The sequence below is a fragment of the Lagenorhynchus albirostris genome, chromosome 8 (assembly GCF_949774975.1).
Source record: "Lagenorhynchus albirostris chromosome 8, mLagAlb1.1, whole genome shotgun sequence".
NCBI lineage: Eukaryota > Metazoa > Chordata > Mammalia > Artiodactyla > Delphinidae > Lagenorhynchus > Lagenorhynchus albirostris.
The window spans coordinates 46,598,440-46,612,415 of NC_083102.1; the positions used below are offsets into that span (position 1 = coordinate 46,598,440).

The 13,976-nt window shown below is 42.7% G+C and overlaps 1 protein-coding gene across 2 annotated transcripts in view; it reads right to left on the reverse strand.

Annotated features, from left to right (window-relative positions):
- CHN2 (chimerin 2) overlaps window positions 1-13,976 on the reverse strand; it is a 335,759-nt gene that overhangs the window by 202,518 nt on the left and 119,265 nt on the right. The window lies entirely within an intron of this gene.

A 13,976-nucleotide genomic window follows, 5' to 3' on the forward strand; every position in this document is an offset into this window, starting at 1 on the left:
GTATAAATAAGCACAATCTCTGAAACCACACTGCCTACGTTCAAATACCACCTCTACCACCCATGAGCTGGGTGACTCTGGGTAAGTCAGTCCACTGCTCTGTGCCTGGTTTCCTCATCCATAAAATGGGATCATTAGAGCACCTCCTCCCTCACAGGAGGGCTGTGGGGAATAGATCAGCAAATCTATAAAATAAATGCCGGGCACCTGGCATATGCTTCCCACGTCCGCCTCCATTGCCACTGCACCGCCTGTGCACCATAGAGCACAGCGAGTCTTCACCTTGGCGCTAAGAATCAATCTACTCCCTCGTCCCCTGCTTTAAGATCTTGGGCTGTCCACACCAGAGGGCAATATTAGGAAAGCAGGCATAAATAAAAGGCACAGACAACCCCGAAATCTACTCTCTCCAAAAAAATGTCCACTGTTTTCCACCAAGGAAGCTTTGTACCAGAACTGCTAACGATCTGTAAAGATTTTCCCTAGATGGTCTGTTCTGTAGAAGAGATGATGGTGTTTTAAAGAAATGCCATTCTAAAGCAAGTTTTAAAAGAAGCCACTTTCTCCCGTGAGGGAGAAATTTACCTAAGTGCTCCCAGCATTGGGTCTAATTTTAAGTGATTTAGGTTCTGGTGTTGGAGAACAAGTAAAGATGGGAACAATGTGGTCTCTCTGGTTGCAGCAGATGCACCCCTGCAAATAGGATGTGAGGTGAAAGAAAGAAGGGATATAGTAGGAGGCTGGAGGGAGAGGGCCAGCTGATGGCCATGGGACAGAAAAGGTCTTCCAAGGCCCAGAAGGAACAACTCTGAAAGCACTTGAGGAAAGAGAAAGAGAATCTTCAAGAAGGAAAGAACCCCAGGGAAATGTGCACCTAGGTGTGGCAGGACAGTCTGGAGGACAGGTTAAAATCTGGGAACCGTCATTAATATTGCTATCCCGAGTAGGGTCGGGGGTCCAGCTGGCTGTTAGATGTTAGTGAGGAAAGCTGCCATATCCTCGAAGTTGCTCTGTTGGTTTGGATGTTTCTTTAATATTTATTTGGCTTTAGTTCTCCCAATAAAGAGAGTTTTTTTACAGTAAAGTTGCACAAAGTGCACAGTCACAGATCTGTGGGGATGCCAGCCAAAAGCCCTACTGGCAAACCTCTGTGAGGATGACCGTGTTGCTCAGAACCACAGGGTTCTGTCACCCCTGGTTAGCAATGTGTCTAAACCACAGGGGAGGGGAAGGACAAATGAATATCTTCCTGCAGGCAGAAAGTGCAAAACTCAGAAGCCACAGTTCAGTGGCTCTGGGACTTCAGTCTCCAGCGTGTAAGGTTTGGTGATGGGTATGGTGGTGAAGAGCCCCACTGCCGGCCAATCTTGAGAGGAGATGTGGTTCTCATGCAGCTCTATTACTTTTTGCCTGTACCACTTTGGGCAAATTATGTAACTTTTCTAAATCTCCGTTACTTCCTCTTTTTTTTTTTTTTTTTTTTTACAGTACGCGGGCCTCTCACTGTTGTGGCCTCTCCCGTTGCGGAACACAGGCTCCGGACGCGCAGGCTCAGCGGCCATGGCTCACGGGCCCAGCCGCTCCGCGGTATGTGGAATCTGCCCGGACTGGGGCACGAACCCGCATCCCCTGCATCGGCAGGCGGACTCTCAACCACTGCGCCACCAGGGAAGCCCCGTTACTTCCTCTTTAATAGAGAAATCTATTGGACCTACCCCCCGGGGGCCAGGGAGGGTTCAGTGAGCCCAGCTCCTCACCAAATGTTGATGCTCATCATCTCACTCATCAATCTTCTACTTCACCCTCTCGTGGAGAGTCACAAAAACACGGAAATACTGCTGAAAGATAGGGGCTGGGGAGGGGCAGGGGAGGGAGGGAAGGCTACACAAAGGAACTGGGCATTGCAACACTGGCTCATTCACACTGGGAAAGCAAGACGTGATAAAGGGTTTGGTGCCACTCGGTTCCAGAGTAAACAAAAGCCCAGATGAGCCACGGCCCTGTAAGAAAACCCCAACACTGCAATATTGTGAACAGACAGCTTCGGGCCCTCAAAGCAACTGGAAAGGCCGAAAGAAAATGAAGTTTGTTTTGTGGAAGTGGAGACCGACTCAGCGTCTCTAATGGAACCACATCTCCTCTGTCAGACCTGCCGGCAGTGGGGCTCTTCACCACCATGCCCATCCCCAAACTTTACACACTGGAGATTGGGGTCCCAGAGCCACCAAACTGAGGCTTCTGAGTTTTGCACTTTCTGCCTGCAGGGAGGTATTCATTTTTCATTCCCCTCCCCTGTGGTTTAGACACACTGCTAACCAGGGGTGACAGAACCTCTAATGGAGCACTGCAATGTGCAACTGTAGGTTTACCAAAAGAGCTCCTGGAGCTTCTCAGAAGTAAGCATCTTACACCTCAAACTGAAATCAAAACAAGTTTGGCAGCTCCGTTATATCTGAATTGTGTCCATGAGGATGTTAAACTAGAGGGTGTCTGTGAAGACACCATCCACCATGCCTGGCACCGGACAGTACAAGGACCACCTTCGTGCTGGTATGAAAAGGTGACATTAGGGTGGCTGCACCGATGGGAGGGTGCTGAGCTGACCTCCACCTGCATCCTTTTTCTCCTCCTCACCTCAACTCAACCTCCCCTTGGAGCCCAGGACTTAACACTATCTGCGTTATTTATCTAATAAAGGTGGGCTAAGAACTGAGGCTCGAGTCCTTGACTTTTTGTGGTGACTCCATTAAAATGTTTCATGCACAACTTCTGAGAAGTATGTAAGAGTTTATGGCGCCGAACGGCTTTTAAATTTGCAGATTTTACACATGCAGTTCCCTTTTTAATGCCCTAAACTGCTTCCGTGCTCCAGGAGCATCCTGCTTCCCTTCGCAGCTCCTCTCTCTCTGATCCAGTTCCTTGTATCTGGTAGAGAACAACAGCCTCACGACTGGGCAAAGCACAGAAAACATGCCAGCTTGTGGCCACACGGCTTTGGGACCGGATTGAGAGGATAGGGGCTTTTCAGGAGCTGTGGGCACCTCTGCACAGCCCTGCCAGCCACAGGAGTCAGGCAAAACAAATTCACAAGGAAATGAAACTTTTCCTTTCTATTTCATGAGATGATGAGATTCTTCTCTGCTATTAGGCCCAAACTATTATGTTACTTACAGCTTTTATTGAAAGGTAAGCGTTATTTGTTACCATACAGGATCTGCTAAATTATTAGGATCATAAGTGACCTACAGGATGGGTCACAGAACTAATGCAAGTTTCTTGGCTTAATAAATTTGCGAGTGCCAAATTTATTATTATAAATTTATAATAATTTATAATAATAATAATTTTCCCCTCCTCCTCCCACGTACACAAACAAAACTGCTGTAAAATTATCAGGGGAAAAAAAAAGAATTTGAATGGCCAGGGGAGCTACCCCGGGCACAAAAACCACACGAAGCCATGTCTGTCTCAGGGCTCTGATCTTGCCCTTTTTTCTTCTCACTGACACCTCCCAGGACAGTCTTTATCCACACGCTTGGCTGCTTGAATTCCACATGGCTGTCTATAACCCAGACTTCTCCGCTATGCTCTAGAACAGGACTCAGCAAACTTTTCCTGTAAAAAGCTCGAGAGAAAAATATTTTTGGTTTTGTGTGCCACGGGGTGTCTGGGTCTCTGATGCACCTACTCAACTCTGCCCTCATAGGGTGAAAGCAGCCATAGACAATGTGTAAACCAATGTGCATGGCTGCATGCCAGTAAAACTTTGTTTGCAAAAACAGAGAGAGGGCAGGGTTTGGTCTATGCAGTCCCAGTTCGCCATCCCCTGCTGTCAACTCCAACTGCCTGCTAGACATTTCCACCTGCAGATTCCATAGCTGCCTCAAAACTCAATGTTTCAAGGCTAGATACATTCTCTTCTACCTCTAGTTAGCTAGAGACCACCAACACTCGTGTGCCCGGGGCTACGGGCATGAGGCATCATGCCTGGGGCATCATGCACATTCCCCATCCTGACAACCCACAGCCAAGCACAAAGCCTATTAACTCTAACTTCTAATACATCTCATTTGTCCCACTCCAATTACGTATTCCTTGAGTGCAGGTACCATGCATTCCTATTGTCTAATCTAGTTTCTAGCACATGGAAGGGCCTCCCAAAAAATGTTTACTGAATGAATGAATGAACTGTTATAAAGACTCTAGGGCAGTGCTTCTTCTTTTTTAATTAACTTATTTATTATTTTTGGCTGCCTTGGGTCTTTGTTGCTGCACGCGGGCTTTCTCTAGTTGTGGTGAGCGGGGGCTACTCTTCATTATGGTGCGCAGGCTTCTCATTGTGGTGGTTTCTCTTGTTGTGGAGCGTGGGCTCTAGGCACGTGGGCTTCTGTAGTTGTGGCACGTGGGTTCAGTAGTTGTGGTGCACGGGCTTAGTTGCTCCTCAGCACGTGGGATCTTCCAGGACCAAGGATCGAACCCGTGTCCCCTGCATTGGCAGGTGGATTCTTAACCACTGCGCCACCAGGGAAGTCCCTCGGGCAGTGCTTCTTAAACTTCAGTGTGCATACACATCACCTGGCAACTTCATTCTTCAGTTTCTGATTCAGTAGGTCTAGAATGGGGACTACGGTTCTGCATTTCTATCACACTCCCAGGATGCTACATACTGCTGGTCCACGGACCACACTTTGAGTAGCAAGAATCTGGGAAATACCCTTTGGTCCCAGAGTGGCATATGCTAAGAGATTTCCTCCCCGATTTTGGTACATATGTTGACTTCTTTCCATGGTCATTTCATTAAATCATTACTTGCACCTATTCAAAACTCCAGAGAAATTAATAACATAATTTGTGGCACCCAAATGACTTTTAAATTTGCAGAGTTTACACACATTTCCATTTCTATGCCTCAGACTATTTGCTGTTTCAATTACTTCCTCCTTCCCTATTTACTCCTATCCCTTGGTGTCCACTTAATTTAAACATAACTGTTCTCATTATCTGTATAGTGATCTTTCTACAGATGCTCTTCCAATGCAAGGCTTCCTTATCAAGATGTCTTACTTATCATGAATGGTGCAAATGTATTAAACAAATTATTATTGTTTAGAAATTCAAAAGAACAGTCTATTTTCCCAGAACTCCAGCACAATGACCGAACTGAAACTTATTTGGGGGTTACCTACACCTCTTTTTATAGCAAAAAAACACTTTTTTATCAGCAGAGCAAATAATTGCTTACAGAGCTCCAGGAACCACATGATTCTCTACCCTCCCAACCTCCCCTAACCCCCCGGATCCCCTGACACACCAAAAAAAGAGGCAGAAGAAGAATATATCAAGATTATCTAGAGGAACTTCATACTCCATGAAAGCTGAGCTCTTTGCTTTGGCAAGTTAAAAGTATAATCTTAACATTATGGCAAAAATCACATTTCCTTGTATGAGTTCAATAAAGTTAGATATCACACTGGGGGCAGCAGCTCCAGCCATTCAGCTTTGCCTGGAAACTGGCTTTTAGCATAAAGATGCCACAGGTCCATTACAAGTAGGCTTAGGCTAGTTTATATCAGGTAATCTCAGCATTTTGGATAACTCCATCTCCTCTGACAATTTCTAAGGATACTGAATTGTGTCACAAAATTGGTGCTATAGTGAATATGTGATTCTAAGTGGGCTTCTTCACTACTAAATTGTAGTCAAATGCACTATAATCAACTCATACCACATAAATGGCTCTCTCCCTATATTTATTTCCAATGGAAGGAATCAAATTGCCTTACCTGAAATTACAGAAGAAAATGATTACAAAAGTATGGCAGTTTTATAACTGATCAACATCTTATAATACCTGTCTCTTAGTCCCTTCCAGCAACTATAACAAAATACCACAGACTGGATAGCTTATAAACAACAGAAATTTGTTTCTCACAGTTCTGGAGGCTGGAAGTCCCAGATCAAGGCGCCAGCGTGGTTGGATAAGGGTTGCAGACTTTTCATTACATCCTCACATGGCAGAACGGGCTAGGGAGCTCTGTGGGATCTCTTTTTTAAGAGCATTAAGCCCATTCAGGAGGGCTCCACCCCCCAGGCCCTAACTACTTCCTAAAGTCCCCACCTCCTAATGCCATCACATTGGTGTTGGGATTTCAACGTGTGAATTTTGGGGGAACACAAACATTCAGACCACAGCAACCTGATTTCATTATGCATTATATATATGGCAAACATTCCTATTTCTCCAAAATCTAAATGACCAGAAAGCTCCAAAAAATGTATCCGATAGTAATTGGTTTTCATACTGACAACTCTGGGGAACTGAAAGATCCTGAAGGGTCTTCTAAATCATTAAAGAAACATTAATACTTACAGAATTTTAGAGCTGAAAGAGATCTGGAGCTCATGCGTCCAAAATGCACATCTGACAGCTGTGTACTGAGTCTGAAGGAGTGAATAATTTGCTCATGAATGAAAGCAAGGCCTGGCATCAGTTTCCTCATACCCCGACACATGGCCTTTGCAACCACACTGATTAAATGGCGTTGAGTATCATAATCTTTCATGTGTTCAAATTTTTGGAAATTTTATAATTCATGTATGGTCCACCCTATCTAAAATTTCAATACCCACCACCATGTTTCAGAAATGCCTTCCTACTTTATCTCTTCTCTTTGGCATTCTCACAATTTTAAAAAAAATCATCTGTCTCCCCCATTAGAAGGTAAGATTCCTAAAGACAAAGGTTTTTATCTTTTATTCACAGTTATACCACCTAGAATAGTGTCCAGCACAAAGTGAGAGGTAAATAAATTTGTTAAATTAAAAAATAAATGAATCATATATGATAACCCTCAAAAATATCACTGCATTATCAGAATATCCCCTTTTCATGTCATCTATTTGACATTTTTTCCAGAACCTCTGATGTGCCAGGCATTTTACAAGGCTGAGGTGAACCTCAGAGTAATAGCTTTATTTTATTCATTCAAGGGAGCTTAATTTAAGGTGATCCTATTATTGTAACCTCCTAATGCAATGTCACTGCTTATCAGCTTAATTCTGCAGACTGGATCTAGACATTACTCCCTGAAGGAATTATTTTCACCTTTAGCCTGAAGTTAGGACTCTTAGGATTCAGCAATCAGCTTCCTAGGATTATACGGCAGGGAAATTGCCATCTCTGCTGGCCTGCCAACGCTAAGAAAGATAGATCAGATCAAAATAAGCACGCCTGGCCGGGCAATTCTGACATATTCTCTCTTTCAGATATTCCCATCACAAAGTAAAGTATTTCACAACTACGGGAAGATCCTTAAATTAGAAGCACACATGGTATCAGGTCTCTCATACACTACACTCGTTTTTGAGGCAGTCAAAAAGTAGAAATAAATCTATGGCTTTGTTTTCTAAGAATAGGATAAAAACAATCATTTCATAAGAATTCAGGAAATTGTACAATATTTTCACAATTGAATGCTAAATTACAGTAAGGTTGGCGCTTTTATATAGAGAATGCTGGTGTTTAAAACCTCTGAGGGGTTTGGTACTTAGCACTGTCTTGTCCCTAAAACACACAATGTTGATTTAATCAAGTGACACTTTATGGAAGAGATGCCTGGAATTATTCCATCTCAGAACAGTTTATAAGAACTCAGAAAAATAAAGGGCCATAAAGTCTTAATTATTCATTCTTTAATACAGGCATAGGTAATCTAAAAAAAAAAGTTTCTATCTGGTTTTAGATTCCTACCTGTCCTTCTCAGTTCACCTTAAGTGATCATCTCAAATGTTCTACCTTGTACCTAATGTGAACTTGCACTTCTTGGAATTTTCATTCAATTAATATTCTGTGCATGTCTCATAACCTGGACCACACCAGCATCTCCCTGGGGACAAGAACCATGCTGTATTTATCTTAATATCCTTCTTGGCTCTCAGCTCAGGTATACTGTATATAGTAATTACTGAGAAGTATTAGTTGACAGTGAATTATCTGAATTTTTGTTGTTATAACTTTCCAATTCCTCTTCCCAGGTTATTATTTTTTTAATTTTACTTTTAATTGTGTCAAAATACATACCATAAAATTTGCCATCTCAACCATTTTTAAGCATACAGTTCAGCAGTGTTAAGTACATTCACACTGTTGTGTAACCAATCTCCAGAATTCTTTTTATCTTGCAAAACTAAAACTCTATACCCATTAAACAACAATCCCTCCTTCCCCTCTCTCCCCAGCCCCTGGCAATCTCCATTTTACATTGCGTATCTGTGAATTAGACTATTGTAGGTATCTCACATAAGTGGAATCAGACAGTATTTGTGTCTTGGTGACTGGCTTATTTCACTCAGCATAATATCCTCAAGGTTCATCCATGTTGTAGCATGTGCCAGAATTTCATTCCTTTTTAAGGCTGCGTAATATTCCATCGTATGTATATACCACATTTTGTTTATCCATTCATCCACTGATGGGCACTTGGGTGGTCTCCTTTTTTTGGCTATTGTGAATAATGCTGGTATTACCATGGGTGTACAGATATCTCTTTGAGACCCTGCTTTTAATTCTTTTGGATGTGTACCCAGAAGTGGTATTGTCCCAGGCTAATGTTAACGTTAGTTTATATACTGGCAAGCAGTATGGACAGCAGATGAAAAAGAAGGATTCCAAGAAGACACTGGGCAGAATGACTCTATAATCAAAAAGGGAATGGCACCCCCCAGACAGAACGTTGGGACTCTGTGACCTTGAGGAGCTCTTCATTGTGTACAATTTCTAAAAATAATAAACACCCACAGTGAGTTACGTCTCATAAACTCCCTTAAGACCCCCGGTTCTGCCCTAGAGGAAATAAGGGTATGGACATGAAGAGCCAGAAGAGAGAGGAGGGGGAGATCAAGAATCAACGTACCAATAAGAGTTTCCAAGAGAAATCTTCCTAAGTAAAGCAACATGGGAATGAATGATTTAATGTTTAGGAAGCTTAATCTTTGTTTCCTGGCTTGGCCAAGTACCATGGTCCTAAACACAGCACTTCTCTAACTTCGCTGCTTTCCCAGAGTTCAGTGGTCACTTAAATAAAGTGCCTTCCCACCTTAGCAGTCAGTAGGGTGCTACAGGGAGCCTCAGGTGGGGAACAGGGGTACATCTGCATTTTTCCGAGACTGAGCTGACACCTCTGGGACCTCAGCCATTAAATCATTTGCCCCACCTGCTTAGTGAAGATTTTCTCACTAGTCCACAGTCCCTCTATTTCCTGGGAATCCTTCCAGCTTGGGTTCATATCAACTAAATTAGAGGCTAGGGGTTTGGGTATTTTTCCTCCAACCCTTCTTAAAATGTGACAATTCGTTCCTGGGGGAAAACCCTAAAGGTAAGCATTGACCCTGAAACTGCATATATCTCGGGAAGGCTGAAAAGCACTATGGCTGAGGGAAAGGCTTGACCTTGGCGGTGAGCAGGTCATTGGTGAACTGTGAGCTGATACAGTGAGGCTCAAGTCCAACTGTAAGTGTTTAAAGAACACAGTGGACTAACAGAGATACAGGAATACTGACTATATTTTTGGAACAGGGTTTGACAAAACATCTGCAAAAGATAATGTTCTGGAAATCTAGGCTGTGTGATTGCTCAAGATACAGGGAAACTATTGATAAATTCAGGGGCTTCCTATGGTCACGCTATGGCCGTTTAAATTTAATGTAGAATCTAAGGAATGAGTAATTTCCATTCCTGGAGACTGGAGTGTAGGGAGGGGAAAAGGAAGAAACAGCATATTCCGGTGATACATTTTTAAGCAAGTGCTTTGCAAATATAATAGGTTATTGCTATTCCTGTAAGGCTCCATTTGTTTTAAAATAATGCCATCATTTGGGAACAGTCTGAGTTTCTTACCACCTCAATTTCATTTTAATACATGAGACCCCAGAAGAATATATCCCCTAGGTAGGAAAAGCAAATTTTTCTCAGAGCTCGCCTCTGTATAAGGTGGTAAGCAATAGAGTGTAGAAGAACATATTCTTTTACATGTTCTTTATTATTTAGGTGACTTTAGACAATTAATCCTTTTGAATCTCTGCTTTGTTATTAATAAAACAGAAATAAAGCCTACCTCATGAGATTATTCTGCCCTCTAGAGCTAGCCTTTCTTCTTTCTTCTGCACCCAAATGAAATCTATAGTTGCTGGTGACACCAATTTTGATCAGATCAATGCCTTGCCATTTTTACCCTACAGGCTGAAAGAGAAAATCATATCATCTTCCTGAGTTTTGATCAACTGTTAATAACATACATTTGGGATGGTAGAAGGAGAAGGAAAGAAGGGCAGGCAGAGGGCGCAGAAGGAAGCAGTGAGAGGCATTGAGATGGTTTCACGAGAGAAGAGGGGAGAAAAACAGAAAAAAGTAAAAAATATGAGCAAGAAAGAAGAACACAAAGAAACGAGAGAAAGGTGATATTTTCAGATATGCACTGAAGTTTAAAAAAATACACTTCAAAGCATCAAGATGCATCAGGCAGTCATGATGTGATCACTGACAGATCGCTAACACTTGATCAGTTACAGAGCTCTCATGTGACAAAGGAAGGATCTGTATTAATTTCCAGCACTGTCATTGCCTCAAATTATATTATATTATATAATTATAATAATATAAATATATTATATATAAATATAATTATAATAATTATATTATTATATTATACCCCAAATTTAAAATGAAATCTAGTGAAGCATGGATACAGAAGAAGTAAAAATGTCATGTAAATAACACCTGAGTCATTTACCCAACTTGCCCTTGACATTTTCACTAGAATCTAAGTCACTGCTCTGCCCTCCCACTGAGGGCAGAAATCTTGATGTGTTTTGTTATTTATGTATTTCAAGTGCTTAAAACAATGCCTGGCATATGGCAAAGGCTCAATAAACTCTTGTTGCATAAATAGTCGATATTTATGATGAGATTGCTATATGCCAGCCCTGGGCTTGGCATCAAATAAAGAAAGATACATTTAAAACACGATCCCTCCTCTACAAATATGGTAAAGGAAGAGAGACATGTGAAAGGCCTCATCAATATGAGAAGCAGCAGCACCTAAATATGTAAAGTGTAGAGATTAGAGATGCTGGAGCTGTACTACCTGAGTATGACCCCATTCTTGTCAGTTTCTCCCTGTGATGCCTTGGACAAGTTACTTAACCTCTCTGTGCCTCCGTTTTCTCATCTGTAAAGTGGGGCTATAACCCTCACGGGGATGTTGCAAGGATCACACAAATTACCATGGGGGAAGTGTAAACACGAAGTGCCAAGAAGGGCAATAGAAAATAACAATAATAATGGTAAAGTGACAAGAGGAAACTTTGGGAGGTGATGGATATGACTCTGGCCTTGGTGGTGACGGCTCTATACTTATGCCCAAACTCATTAAGTTGTGTACATTCAACTTTTACATGTCAATCATACCACAATAAAGTGGCTTTAAAAAAAGAAAGAAATGCAGCAGAGATTTAAAGCTTCCATAAGAGAGTTCAGAACAAAGACTGAGGCATAAAGAAGGGTCGATTCTGGGAACAGAAATGGAGACGGTCAGGAAAGACTCAGAGAACATGTGACCTTTGAGCTGAGTCTCCTGAGAAGGGTCCCCCTTTGCCGGGTGGGGGGGTGGGGGGATGGGGGGGTGGGAGGATGGGGGGGTGGGAGGTGTCAAGTGTGAGTCCGGGCCTGGAGGCAAGTCTCATCAGAAGATGACAGAGGGCTAAACTAAGGCAATGGCGGTAGGAATGCCATGGGAGGGCGTGGCGACCAGCACCACTCCAGACACTGAGGAGGCCTCAGCACTTAGTACAGGTGGGTGGGAGGGAAAGTGAGAGACAGGGTCCAGGATGAGGCTGGGGAACAACAGATAAGCAAGTTGTTGGGCTTTTTTTAATTGCACTTCAATGACTTGGTTTGCTCTTTTAAGTTCTGTCAACAGTCATTTTTCAGGAACAAGTGTTTATTTGGGAAGCTAGCCATCTAATTTGTAAAGTAACAGTTTAGATTTTTATGTCCCTTTACAAAAGAAATGTGTGTTCATTATAGAAAATTTAAAAAATACCATTGGGCACTAAGAATAAAAGAAAAATTTACCTATCATCACATTTACACAATAACCACCCCATTTTGATCTTTATTCTTTTCATTGTTTATATATTATACATTAAAAAAAGTTTTAATTGGAAAAAATGGGGTCACATGGTGTCCCTTTTTTAACGCCTGATTTTTAAAAATTAAATTACATGTCATTTAATACTCTCCTACACGATCAATGTTAATGACTTTCTAGTATTTCATTATATGGACGTACCATAATTTATTTTTATCTACTCCCTTATGTGAACGTTTAACTTGATTTCCATTTTTTTCCTATTACTGAACATACCTGTTGCTACATCTTTGTACACATCCTTGATTTTAGTGTTCATCTTAACGTACATCTGCACAAAAACGCCAAAGCGAGGGAAAGAAAGCAAAGTAAGTACACACTGTACTCTTCACAGGAATTACCCCAACTACAAGTCCTCGGTCCTCTACCCAGGATATGCCATATGCCTGCCCCATGGGAGAGAGAATGGGGTGATGGGAGAAACCCATCTGCGGTAGGGGGCATCCTGCCTAGCCAGCGATTCCAGGAATCTGCACTCAGGCCCCTCACTCTCCTACATTCCCCAAAGCCCAGCCAATCAGGAGCCATGCCAGAGACAGAGCCGCACAAATGAACTAGGTAGAGTGGACCTTTTCCATGTCCCCCTCCAGGAGACAGGCCACAGCCCAGCCTTCCCGGAAAAGTAGCTGAGCATGCCACAGCATCCCTCCTTAGAGCCCTACTCACACTGCAAGAGGGGAAGCCTTGGGTTGGGCATTCTGCCTCTTGGACTGCCATACACTCCTGGTGCACACTAAGCCAGAAAAGGACAATGGGAAGGGAAAGGAGAAGAAAGATAAAAAACTCAGTCGTCTTAAATGGTATGCTCCCATGCCCTGGGCCACTATGAGGATACTAATAGAGGAGGGGAGGGAAGGAGTAAGCCATCTGGCTTCTGTGAGCGGAGTGGGGGTGGAGATGAGGTGAATTAGGAGGGTGTCTGAAAGGTCTGCACCCCACTCAGAAATACAACAATGGAATTAATCAACCAGAATAAATACACAGCACTGCTCCTTCCCCGTCTGCTCACCAGGAGAACTGAACTTTGCAGAAAGAGCCGTGCCACTCCAAACACTTTCTGAACCCTAGTACAAGGTCTGTTATTTTTAATTCAAAGATTTTTGTGGCTTCTTAAAATTAATTATTGTAAAAGACCATGAGCTATTGGCTCTGTCTTTGCTACAAAGTGGATACCTTCTAGATAAGGGCTCTGTTTTCTCTTTATTCATTTGTTGGGTCATCGGCTCATCCATTCATCACACATTGATTAACTATTATTAATTGGTAAACTACTCTACAGGACCCAGCTTTGCCAAGTATTGTGCATATGGTCATGACAAAACAAATGATCTCTATCCTCACGCAGCTCTGGACTTGTGGAGAGAACACAGTTAACAAAAAGGCAAATAATTATGAAGGATAAAGTACTATGCAGAAAATAAATAAGGAATCACCATGAGACTCACAAGGCAGATCTGCTTAGGGATGTTATAGGAAGCATCTCTGAGAAGGGGCACAGCAGGGCAATTAGTCACCAAGTGGCGAGTTTTCCATCTGAGCTTATAGAAGGACTGCCTACCCCCTTGCACCTAGATGGGGTCATGTGGAATGTGAGCCCAAGTGATGCTTCTCACTTCCAGGCCTGGCCTGAACAATCCTCCACAGGTTTTTGATTTCTCACCGGGTGAAAGCAGGTGAACCTGCAGAGGATTCCAAGAAGGCCAAGGGGTTGGTGGGGGTCACGTGAGGGAAAGGCTCGGTGGCCATGTAGAACACAGGGGCGTCCCCATC